The 12316-nt window shown below is 44.3% G+C and overlaps 2 non-coding genes across 2 annotated transcripts; one reads left to right on the plus strand and one right to left on the minus strand.

Annotated features, from left to right (window-relative positions):
* Positions 1–225: 225 nt before the first annotated feature.
* Positions 226–298, plus strand: TRNAR-CCU (transfer RNA arginine (anticodon CCU)). The gene has a single exon. It is a non-coding gene; the product is annotated as a tRNA-Arg (tRNA).
* Positions 299–9750: 9452 nt separating this feature from the next.
* TRNAG-GCC (transfer RNA glycine (anticodon GCC)) lies at positions 9751–9821 on the minus strand. Its single transcript has one exon. It is a non-coding gene; the product is annotated as a tRNA-Gly (tRNA).
* Between the last annotated feature and the right edge of the window lie 2495 nt (positions 9822–12316).

Genomic DNA, 12316 nt, shown 5'->3' on the forward strand with positions numbered 1-12316 from the left:
CATTAGCCGGGAATCGAACCCGGGCCTCCCGCGTGGCAGGCGAGACTTCTACCACTGAACAACCAATGCTTTACATGTTAATTCATTGTTACTTACCCATTTTCATCAATGTGTGAAACCAAGCATGAATCTCAGTGTACTGAATGTGGTAGCCTAGATCTACTTTAATAGCTTGTAGGGCACTCCTTGGCTTGAGTGGGCTTTTTGTCACACCACAGTAACCAAGCCTGGCTAGCTCAGTCAGTAGAACATGAGATTCCTAATCTCAGGGTGGTGGGTTCGAGCCCCACGTTGGGCGGTGTTTTTTCCCATAATTCTACAGGCGAGTTCTCTGTCACTACACAACCAAATGTGTTTTATTTGAAACTTAAAAGAGGTGTACATCAGTGTGTGAAACCAAGCAGGAATCTCAGGATCTACTGAATGTGGAAACCTTGCTTTGGTTTTATAGATTGAAGGGCAATCCTTGCCTTGCCATGGTGCCATAACACTGTAAAAAAGCCTAGCTAGCTGAGTCAATAGCGAATAAGACTCCAAATCTAAGAGTCATTTGCTTTGAGCACAACATTGGGTGGTGTTTATTCCCTTTTCAGATCCATGCCTCCCTCATGGCAGGCGAGAATTCTACCACTAAACCACAAGATTCTACCACTAAATCATTGTATGTTGAATTCTATACCTGCACCACCAAAATACAAAGAGCCAGGCACTCTTTAACAAAATATATCGCTGTTTCAGGTGTAAATCAGTGGGTGAAACCATGCAGGAATATCAGGATCTACTGAATGTGGAAACCTTGCTTTGGTTTAATACTGTAGATTGAAGGGCAAGCCTTGCCTTGCCTTGATGCCACAACACTGTAACAAAGCCTGGCCAGCTTAGTCAATAGAAATAAAACTCCCAAGCTAAGAGTCATATGCTTTCAGTACAACATTGGTTTGGTGTTTATTCCCTTTTCAGATCCAGACCTCTCTCTTGGCAGGTGGGAATTCTACCACTAAACCACAAGATTCTACCTCTAAATCATTGTATGTGGAATTCTATACATGCACCACCAAAATGCAAAGAGCCAGCCACTCTTTAACAAAATATACCATAATTTTAGAAAAACTTGACAAATGCATTGGCCGGGAATCGAACCCAGGCCTCCCGCGTGGCAGGCGAGAATTCTACCACTGAACAACCAATGCTTCACATGTTACTTCATTGTTACTTACCCATTTTCATCAATGTGTGAAACCAAGCATGAATCTCAGTGTACTGAATGTTGTAGCCTAGCTCTAATTTAATAGCTTGTAGGGCACTCCTTGGCTTGAGTGGCCTTTTTGTCAAACTACATTAACCAAGGCTGGCTAGCTCAGTCAGTAGAGCATGAGACTCTTAATCTCAGGGTCTTAGGTTCGAGCCCCACGTTGGGCGGTGCTTTTTCCCAGAATTCTACAGGCGAGATCTCTGTCACTTCACAACCAAACGTGTTTTATTTGAAACTTAAAAGAGGTGTACATCAGTGTGTGAAACCAAGCAGGAATCTCAGGATCTACTAAATGTGGAAACCTTGCTTTGGTTTTATAGATTGAAGGGCAATCCTTGCCTTGCCATGATGCCATAACACTGTAAAAAAAGCCTAGCTAGCTGAGTCAATAGCGAATAAGACTCCAAATCTAAGAGTCATTTGCTTTGAGCACATCATTGGGTGGTGTTTATTCCCTTTTCAGATCCATGCCTCCCTCATGGCAGGCGAGAACTCTACCACTAAACCACAAGATTCTACCACTAAATCATTGTATGTTGAATTCTATACCTGCACCACCAAAATGCAAAGAGCCAGGCACTCTTTAACAAAATATATCGCTGTTTCAGGTGTAAATCAGTGGGTGAAACCATGCAGGAATATCAGGATCTACTGAATGTGGAAAAAGTGCTTTGGTTTAATACTGTAGATTGAAGGGCAAGCCTTGCCTTGCCTTGCCTTGATGCCACAACACTGTAACAAAGCCTGGCCAGCTTAGTCAATAGAAATAAAACTCCCATGCTAAGAGTCATATGCTTTGAGTACAACATTTGTGTGGTGTTTATTCCCTTTTCTGATTCAGACCTCTCTCTTGGCAGGTGGGAATTCTACCACTAAACCACAAGATTCTACCTCTAAATCATTGTAAGTGAAATTCTATACCTGCACCATGAAAATGCAAAGAGCCAGCCACTCTTTAACAAAATATACCATAATTTCAGTAAAACTTGAGTACTGCATTAGCCGGGAATCGAACCCGGGCCTCCCGCGTGGCAGGCGAGACTTCAACCACTGAACAACCAATGCTTTACGGGTTACTTCATTGTTACTTCATTGTTACTTACCCATTTTCATCAATGTGTGAAACCAAGCATGAATCTCAGTGTACTGAATGTGGTAGCCTAAATCTACTTTAATAGCTTGTAGGGCACTCCTTGGCTTGAGTGGCCTTTTTGTCACGACAAAGTAACCAAGCCTGGCTAGCTCAGTTAGTAGAACATGAGATTCTTAATCTCAGGGTGGTGGGTTCCAGCCCCACGATGGGCAGTGTTTTTTCCCAGAATTCTACAGGCGAGTTCTCTTTCACTACACAACCAAACGTGTTTTATTTGAAACTTAAAAGAGCTGTACATCAGTGTGTGAAACCAAGCAGGAATCTCAGGATCTACTGAATGTGGAAACCTTGCTTTGGTTTTATAGATTGAAGGGCAATCCTTGCCTTGCCATGATGCCATAACACTGTAAAAAAGCCTAGCTAGCTGAGTCAATATGAATAAGGCTCCAAATCTAAGAGTCATTTGCTTTGAGCCCAACATTGGGTGGGGTTTATTCCCTTTTCAGATCCATGCCTCATTCATGGCAGGCGAGAATTCTACCACTAAACCACAAGATTCTACCACTAAATCATTGTATGTTGAATTCTATACCTGAACCACCAAAATGCAAAGAGACAGGCACTCTTTAACAAAATATATCGCTGTTTCAGGTGTGCATCAGTGGGTGAAACCATGCAGGAATATCAGGATCTACTGAATGTGGAAACCTTGCTTTTATTTTAATACTTTAGATTGAAGGGCAAGCCTTGCCTTGCCTTGATGCCACAACACTGTAACAAAGCCTGGCCAGCTTAGTCAATAGAAATAAAACTCCCAAGCTAAGAGTCATATGCTTTCAGTACAACATTTGTTTGGTGTTTATTCCCTTTTCAGATCCAGACCTCTCTCATGGCAGGTGGGAATTCTACCACTAAACCACAAGATTCTACCTCTAAATCATTGTATGTGGAATTCTATACCTGCACCCAGTGACGTGCGGTGAGGTCATTGCCTGGGGAGGCACTGACCTCACCGCACGTCACTGAGCTGTTGTCCCTTCTCGCTATGCCTATTATCACACATAGGAGCCTATCACGTTTCTTCTTTGTCAGCCTGTGTTGTCATGTTTATTCCATCTATTATTCCCCCTCCTCCCCACCGTGTTCTTGGCTTTCTCTCCATTCTTCCCACTTCCAATTCACTCTAAATTAGATCAGCCTCTGATTCCCCCTGCACACTGTCATTTCCCCCTGCACACATCTCTCGGATGCTTTCTGAATGATAGCTATAACACACGTTGTTACAAGTCCCCAGATCAACAGCGCTCCTCCTCTACACAAGCATGCCCCTCGGCATTCTGCTGGCCCCCCTATGAGACGCTGACAATCCAATTGGTAGATTGAAAGCCATTCGTCTTCCACCTCTCGCCCCGTCTTGACACTTTCCAGTTTCTGACAGGTATGCAGCGGCCGCCCGCCGCCGGTACATGCGCGCCCGACCTGCCCTCCCACCACCCGGCGGACTCACCTGTCATCTTCTCGGCGGTGACGGCGGCCGGTCCGGGTGAGTGACAACGGCAGTCTCCCAGCAGGCGCCGGACTCCGCGCTGCTGCTGCTGCATCCTCTCATGTTCCTGCATGTGTGATTGGGCCAGCAGATCCAGTGCTGGATCCGCTGTCCAATCACATCTGGGGGCGTGCGTTTACACTGGTGCCGCTGTCATTGCGGCACCAGTATGAATGCCGCTTCCCCATTCATATTCAATGGGCTTTTACAGCCCATTGCTGCACCCTGCCCCCCTGCCCACCCCTTCCCGCCCAACGCTGCCCGGAATCTCAATGTTAACAGCGGGAGGCACCTCTCCCGCTGCTTCCCACCCTCACATGCAGCAGTGTAAGAGGGTGGGAGGCAGCCGGAGAGGGAGAAATGATGAAAATAATAAAAGAAGATATATAAATATCTTCTTTTTATTATTTTCATCATTATGACAGGGGAGGCTCTGCCTCCCCTGCCTCCCCTGACTGCATGTCCCTGCCTGCACCACCAAAATGCAAAGAGCCAACCACTCTTTAACAAAATATACCATAATTTCAGAAAAACTTGACAACTGCATTGGCCGGGAATCGAACCCGGGCCTCCTGTGTGGCATGCGAGAATTCTACCACTGAACAACAAATGCTTCCCATTTTACATCAGGGTGACTTACCCATTTTCATCACTGTGTGAAACCAAGTATGACTCTCAGTGTACTGAATGTGGTAGCCTAGCTCTAATTTAATAGCTTGTAGGGCACTCCTTGGCTTGAGTGGCCTATTTGTCACACCACAGTAACCAATAGCGAATAAGACTCCAAATCTAAGAGTCATTTGCTTTGAGCACAACATTGGGTGGTGTTTATTCCCTTTTCAGATCCATGCCTCCCTCATGGCAGGCGAGAATTCTACCACTAAACCACACGATTCTACCACTAAATCATTGTATGTTGAATTCTATACCTGCACCACCAAAATGCAAAGAGCCAGGCACTCTTTATCAAAAAATATCGCTGTTTCAGGTGTACATCGGTGGGTGAAACCATGCAGGAATATCAGGATCTACTGAATGTGGAAACCTTGCTTTGGTTTAATACTGTAGATTGAAGGGCAAGCCTTGCCTTGCCTTAAAGCCACAACACTGTAACAAAGCCTGGCCAGCTTAGTCAATAGAAATAAAACTTCCAAGCTAAGAGTCATATGCTTTGAGTACAACATTTGTGTGGTGTTTATTCCCTTTTCAGATCCAGACCTCTTTCTTGGCAGGTGGGAATTCTACCACTAAACCACAAGATTCTACCTCTAAATTATTGTATGTGGAATTCTATACATGCACCACCAAAATGCAAAGAGCCAGCCATTCTTTAACAAAATATACCATAATTTTAGAAAAACTTGACAAATGCATTGGCCGGGAATCGAACCCGGGCCTCCTGTGTGGCATGCGTGAATTCTACCACTGAACAACCAATGCTTTACATGTTACTTCATTGTTACTTACCCATTTTCATCAATGTGTGAAACCAAGCATGAATCTCAGTGTACTGAATGTGGTAGCCTAGATCTACTTTAATAGCTTGTAGGGCACTCCTTGGCTTGAGTGGCGTTTTTGTCAAACCACATTAACCAAGCCTGGCTAGCTCAGTCGGTAGAGCATGAGACTCTTAATCTCAGGGTCGTGGGTTCGAGCCCCACGTTGGGTGGTGTTTTTTCCCAGAATTCTACAGGCGAGTTCTCTGTCACTACACAACCAAATGTGTTTTATTTGAAACATTGAAAGAGGTGTACATCAGTGTGTGAAACCAAGCAGGAATCTTAGGATCTACTGAATGTGGAAACCTTGCTTTGGTTTTATAGATTGAAGGGCAATCCTTGCCTTGCCATGATGCCATAACACTGTAAAAAAGCCTAGCTAGCTGAGTCAATAGCGAATAAGACTCCAAATCTAAGAGTCATTTGCTTTGAGCACAACATTGGGTGGTGTTTATTCCCTTTTCAGATCCATGCCTCCCTCATGGCAGGCGAGAATTCTACCACTAAACCACAAGATTCTACCACTAAATCATTGTATGTTGAATTCTATACCTGCACCACCAAAATGCAAAGAGCCAGGCACTCTTTAACAAAATATATTGCTGTTTCAGGTGTACATCATTGGGTGAAACCATGCAGGAATATCAGGATCTACTGAATGTGGAAACCTTGCTTTGGTATAATACTGTAGATTGAAGGGCAAGCCTTGCCTTGCCTTGATGCCACAACACTGTAACAAAGCCTGGCCAGCTTAGTCAATAGAAATAAAATTCCCAAGCTAAGAGTCATTTGCTTTCAGTACAACATTTGTTTGGTGTTTATTCCCTTTTCAGATCCAGACCTCTCTCATGGCAGGTGGGAATTCTACCACTAAACCACAAGATTCTACCTCTAAATCATTGTATGTGGAATTCTATACCTGCACCACCAAAATGCAAAGAGCCAGCCACTCTTTAACAAAATATACCATAATTTCAGAAAAACTTGACAACTGCATTGGCCGGGAATCAAACCCGGGCCTCCCGCATGGCAGGCGAGAATTCTACCACTGAACAACCAATGCTTTACATGTTACTTCATGGTTACTTACCCATTTTCATCAATGTGTGACACCAAGCATGAATCTCAGTGTACTGAATGTGGTAGAATAGATCTACTTTAATAGCTTGTAGGGCACTCCTTAGCTTGAGTGGCGTTTTTGTCAAACCACATTAACCAAGCCTGGCTAGCTCAGTCGGTAGAGCATGAGACTCTTAATCTCAAGGTTGTGGGTTCGAGCCCCACGTTGGGTGGTGTTTTTTCCCAGAATTATACAGGCGAGTTCTCTGTCACTACACAACCAAATGTGTTTTATTTGAAACTTAAAAGAGGTGTACATCAGTGTGTGAAACCAAGCAGGAATCTCAGGATCTACTGAATGTGGAAACCTTGCTTTGGTTTTATAGATTGAAGGGCAATCCTTGCCTTGCCATGATGCCATAACACTGTGAAAAAGCCTAGCTAGCTGAGTCAATAGCGAATAAGACTCCAAATCTACGAGTCATTTGCTTTGAGCACAACATTGGGTAGTGTTTATTCCCTTTTCAGATCCATGCCTCCCTCATGGCAGGCGAGAATTCTACCACTAAACCACAAGATTCTACCACTAAATCATTGTATGTTGAATTCTATACCTGCACCAACAAAATGCAAACAGCCAGGCACTCTTTAACAAAATATATCGCTGTTTCAGGTGTACTTCAGTGGGTGAAACCATGCAGGAATATCAGGATCTACTGAATGTGGAAACCTTGCTTTGGTTTAATACTGTTTATTTGAATGGCAAGCCTTGCCTTGCCTTGATGCCACAACACTGTAACAAAGCCTGGCCAGCTTAGTCAATAGAAATAAAACTCCCACACTAAGAGTCATATGCTTTCAGTACAACATTTGTTTGGTGTTTATTCCCTTTTCAGATCCAGACCTCTCTCTTGGCAGGTGGGAATTCTACCACTAAACCACAAGATTCTACCTCTAAATCATTGTATGTGGAATTATATACCTGCACCACCAAAATGCAAAGAGCCAGCCACTCTTTAACAAAATATACCATAATTTCAGAAAAACTTGACAAATGCATTGGCCAAGAATCGAACCCAGGCCTCCCGCGTGGCAGGCGAGAATTCTACCACTGAACAACCAATGCTTCACATGTTACTTCATTGTTACTTCATTGTTACTTAGCCGTTTTCATCAATGTGTGAAACCAAGCATGAATCTCAGTGTACTGAATGTGGTAGCCTAGCTCTAATTTAATAGCTTGTAGGGCACTCCTTGGCTTGAGTGGCCTCTTTGTCACACCACAGTAACCAAGCCTGGCTAGCTCAGTCAGTAGAACATGAGATTCTTAATCTCAGGGTGGTGGGTTCGATCCCACGTTGTGCAGTGTTTTTTCCCAGAATTCTACAGGCGAGATCTCTGTCACTACACAACCAAACGTGTTTTATTTGAAACTTAAAAGAGGTGTACATCAGTGTGTGAAACCAAGCAGGAATCTCAGGATCTACTTAATGTGGAAACCTTGCTTTGGTTTTATAGACTGAAGGGCAATCCTTGCCTTGCCATGATGCCAAAACACTGTAAAAAAAGCCTAGCTAGCTGAGTCAATAGCGAATAAGACTCCAAATCTAAGAGTCATTTGCTTTGAGCACAACATTGGGTGGTGTTTATTCCCTTTTCAGATCCATGACTTCCTCATGGCAGGCGAGAATTCTACCACTAAACCACAAGATTCTACCACTAAATCATTGTATGTTGAATTCTATACCTTCACCACCAAAATGCAAAGAGCCAGGCACTCTTTAACAAAATATATCGCTGTTTCAGGTGTACATCAGTGGGTGAAACCATGCAGGAATATCAGGATCTACTGAATGTGGAAACCTTGCTTTGGTTTAATACTGTAGATTGAAGGGCAAGCCTTGCCTTGATGCCACAACACTGTAACAAAGCCTGGCAAGCTTAGTCAATAGAAATAAAACTCCCAAGCTAAGAGTCATAAGCTTTGAGTACAACATTTGTGTGGTGTTTATTCCCTTTTCAGATCCAGACCTCACTCTTGGCAGGTGGGAATTCTACCACTAAACCACAAGATTCTACCTCTAAATCATTGTATGTGGAATTCTATACCTGCACCACCAAAATGCAAAGAGCCAGCCACTCTTTAACAAAATATACCATAATTTCAGAAAAACTTGACAAACGCATTGGCCGGGAATCGAACCCGAGGCTCCTGTGTGGCATGCGAGAATTCTACCACTGAACAACAAATTGTTCACATTTTACATCAAGGTGACTTACCCATTTTCATCACTGTGTGAAACCAAGCATGAATCTCAGTGTACTGAATGTGGTAGCCTAGATCTACTTTAATAGCTTTTAGGGCACTCCTTGGCTTGAGTGGCCTTTTTTTCTCACTAAAGTAACCAAGCCTGGCTAGCTCAGTCGGTAGAACATGAGATTCTTAATCTCAGGCTGGTGGGTTTGAGCCCCACGTTGGGTGGTGTTTTGTCCGAGAATTCTACAGGCGAGATCTCTGTCACTACACAACCAAACGTGTTTTATTTGAAACTTAAAAGAGGTGTACATCAGTGTGTAACACAGCAGGAATCCCAGGATCTACTGAATGTGGAAACCTTGCTTTGGTTTTATAGATTGAAGGGCAATCCTTGCCTTGCCATGATGCCATAACACTGTAAAAAAAGCCTAGCTAGCTGAGTTAATAGCGAATAAGACTCCAAATCTAAGAGTCATGTGCTTTGAGCACAACATTGGGTGGTGTTTATTCCCTTTTCAGATCCATGCCTCCCTCATGGCAGGCGAGAATTCTACCACTAAACCACAAGATTCTACCACTAAATCATTGTATGTTGAATTATATACCTGCACCACCAAAATGCAAAGAGCCAGGCACTCTTTAACAAAATATATCGCTGTTTCAGGTGTAAATCAGTGGGTGAAACCATGCAGGAATATCAGGATCTACTGAATGTGGAAACCTTGCTTTGGTTTAATACTGTAGATTGAAGGGCAAGCCTTGCATTGCCTTGATGCCACAACACTGTAACAAAGCCTGGCCAGCTTAGTCAATAGAAATAAAACTCCCAAGCTAAGAGTCATATGCTTTGAGTACAACATTTGTGTGGTGTTTATTCCCTTTTCAGATCCAGACCTCTTTCTTGGCAGGTGGGAATTCTACCACTAAACCACAAGATTCTACCTCTAAATCATTGTATGTGGAATTCTATACCTGCACCACCAAAATGCAAAGAGCCAGCCACTCTTAACATAATATACCATAATTTCAGAAAATCTTGAGTACTGCATTGGCCGGGAATCGAACCCGGGCCTCCCGCGTGGCAGGCGAGAATTCTACCACTGAACAACCAATGCTATACATGTTACTTCTTTGTTACTTACCCATTTTCATCAATGTGTGAAACTAAGCATGAATCTCAGTGTACTGAATGTGGTAGCCTAGATCTACTTTAATAGCTTGTAGGGCACTCCTTGGCTTGAGTGGCCTTTTTGTCAAACCACATTAACCAAGCCTGGCTAGCTCAGTCGGTAGAGCATGAGACTCTTAATCTCAAGGTCGAGCCCCACGTTGGGAGGTGTTTTTTCCCAGAATTCTATAGGCGAGTTCTCTGTCACTACACAACCAAATGTGTTTTATTTGAAATTTAAAAGAGGTGTACATCAGTGTGTGAAACCAAGGAGGAATCTCAGGATCTACTGAATGTGGAAACCTTGCTTTGGTTTTATAGATTGAAGGGCAATCCTTGCCTTGCCATGATGCCATAACGCTGTAAAAAGCCTAGCTAGCTGAGTCAATAGCGAATAAGACTCCAAATCTAAGAGTCATTTGCTTTGAGCACAACATTGGGTGGTGTTTATTCCCTTTTCAGATCCATGCCTCCCTCATGGCATGCAGAATTCTATCACTAAACCACAAGATTCTACCACTAAATCATTGTATGTTGAATTCTATACCTGTACCACCAAAATGCAAAGAGCCAGGCACTCTTTAACAAAATATATCACTGTTTCAGGTGTACATCAGTGGGTGAAACGATGCAGGAATATCAGGATCTACTGAATGTGGAAACCTTGCTTTTATTTTAATACTTTAGATTGAAGGGCAAGCCTTGCCTTGCCTTGATGCCACAACACTGTAACAAAGCCTGGCCAGCTTAGTCAATAGAAATAAAACTCCCAAGCTAAGAGTCATATGCTTTCAGTACAACATTTGTTTGGTGTTTATTCCCTTTTCAGATCCAGACCTCTCTCATGGCAGGTGGGAATTCTACCACTAAACCACAAGATTCTACCTCTAAATCATTGTATGTGGAATTCTATACCTGCACCCAGTGACGTGCGGTGAGGTCATTGCCTGGGGAGGCACTGACCTCACCGCACGTCACTGAGCTGTTGTCCCTTCTCGCTATGCCTATTATCACACATAGGAGCCTATCACGTTTCTTCTTTGTCAGCCTGTGTTGTCATGTTTATTCCATCTATTATTCCCCCTCCTCCCCACCGTGTTCTTGGCTTTCTCTCCATTCTTCCCACTTCCAATTCACTCTAAATTAGATCAGCCTCTGATTCCCCCTGCACACTGTCATTTCCCCCTGCACACATCTCTCGGATGCTTTCTGAATGATAGCTATAACACACGTTGTTACAAGTCCCCAGATCAACAGCGCTCCTCCTCTACACAAGCATGCCCCTCGGCATTCTGCTGGCCCCCCTATGAGACGCTGACAATCCAATTGGTAGATTGAAAGCCATTCGTCTTCCACCTCTCGCCCCGTCTTGACACTTTCCAGTTTCTGACAGGTATGCAGCGGCCGCCCGCCGCCGGTACATGCGCGCCCGACCTGCCCTCCCACCACCCGGCGGACTCACCTGTCATCTTCTCGGCGGTGACGGCGGCCGGTCCGGGTGAGTGACAACGGCAGTCTCCCAGCAGGCGCCGGACTCTGCGCTGCTGCTGCTGCATCCTCTCATGTTCCTGCATGTGTGATTGGGCCAGCAGATCCAGTGCTGGATCCGCTGTCCAATCACATCTGGGGGCGTGCGTTTACACTGGTGCCGCTGTCATTGCGGCACCAGTATGAATGCCGCTTCCCCATTCATATTCAATGGGCTTTTACAGCCCATTGCTGCACCCTGCCCCCCTGCCCACCCCTTCCCGCCCAACGCTGCCCGGAATCTCAATGTTAACAGCGGGAGGCACCTCTCCCGCTGCTTCCCACCCTCACATGCAGCAGTGTAAGAGGGTGGGAGGCAGCCGGAGAGGGAGAAATGATGAAAATAATAAAAGAAGATATATAAATATCTTCTTTTTATTATTTTCATCATCAGAGCCTCCCCTGCCTCCCCTGACTGCATGTCCCTGCCTGCACCACCAAAATGCAAAGAGCCAGCCACTCTTTAACAAAATATACCATAATTTCAGAAAAACTTGACAACTGCATTGGCCGGGAATCGAACCCGGGCCTCCTGTGTGGCATGCGAGAATTCTACCACTGAACAACAAATGCTTCCCATTTTACATCAGGGTGACTTACCCATTTTCATCACTGTGTGAAACCAAGTATGACTCTCAGTGTACTGAATGTGGTAGCCTAGCTCTAATTTAATAGCTTGTAGGGCACTCCTTGGCTTCAGTGGCCTATTTGTCACACCACAGTAACCAATAGCGAATAAGACTCCAAATCTAAGAGTCATTTGCTTTGAGCACAACATTGGGTGGTGTTTATTCCCTTTTCAGATCCATGCCTCCCTCATGGCAGGCGAGAATTCTACCACTAAACCACACGATTCTACCACTAAATCATTGTATGTTGAATTCTATACCTGCACCACCAAAATGCAAAGAGCCA

The sequence above is a fragment of the Crinia signifera genome, chromosome 3 (assembly GCF_055691185.1).
Source record: "Crinia signifera chromosome 3, ASM5569118v1, whole genome shotgun sequence".
NCBI classification, from domain to species: domain Eukaryota; kingdom Metazoa; phylum Chordata; class Amphibia; order Anura; family Myobatrachidae; genus Crinia; species Crinia signifera.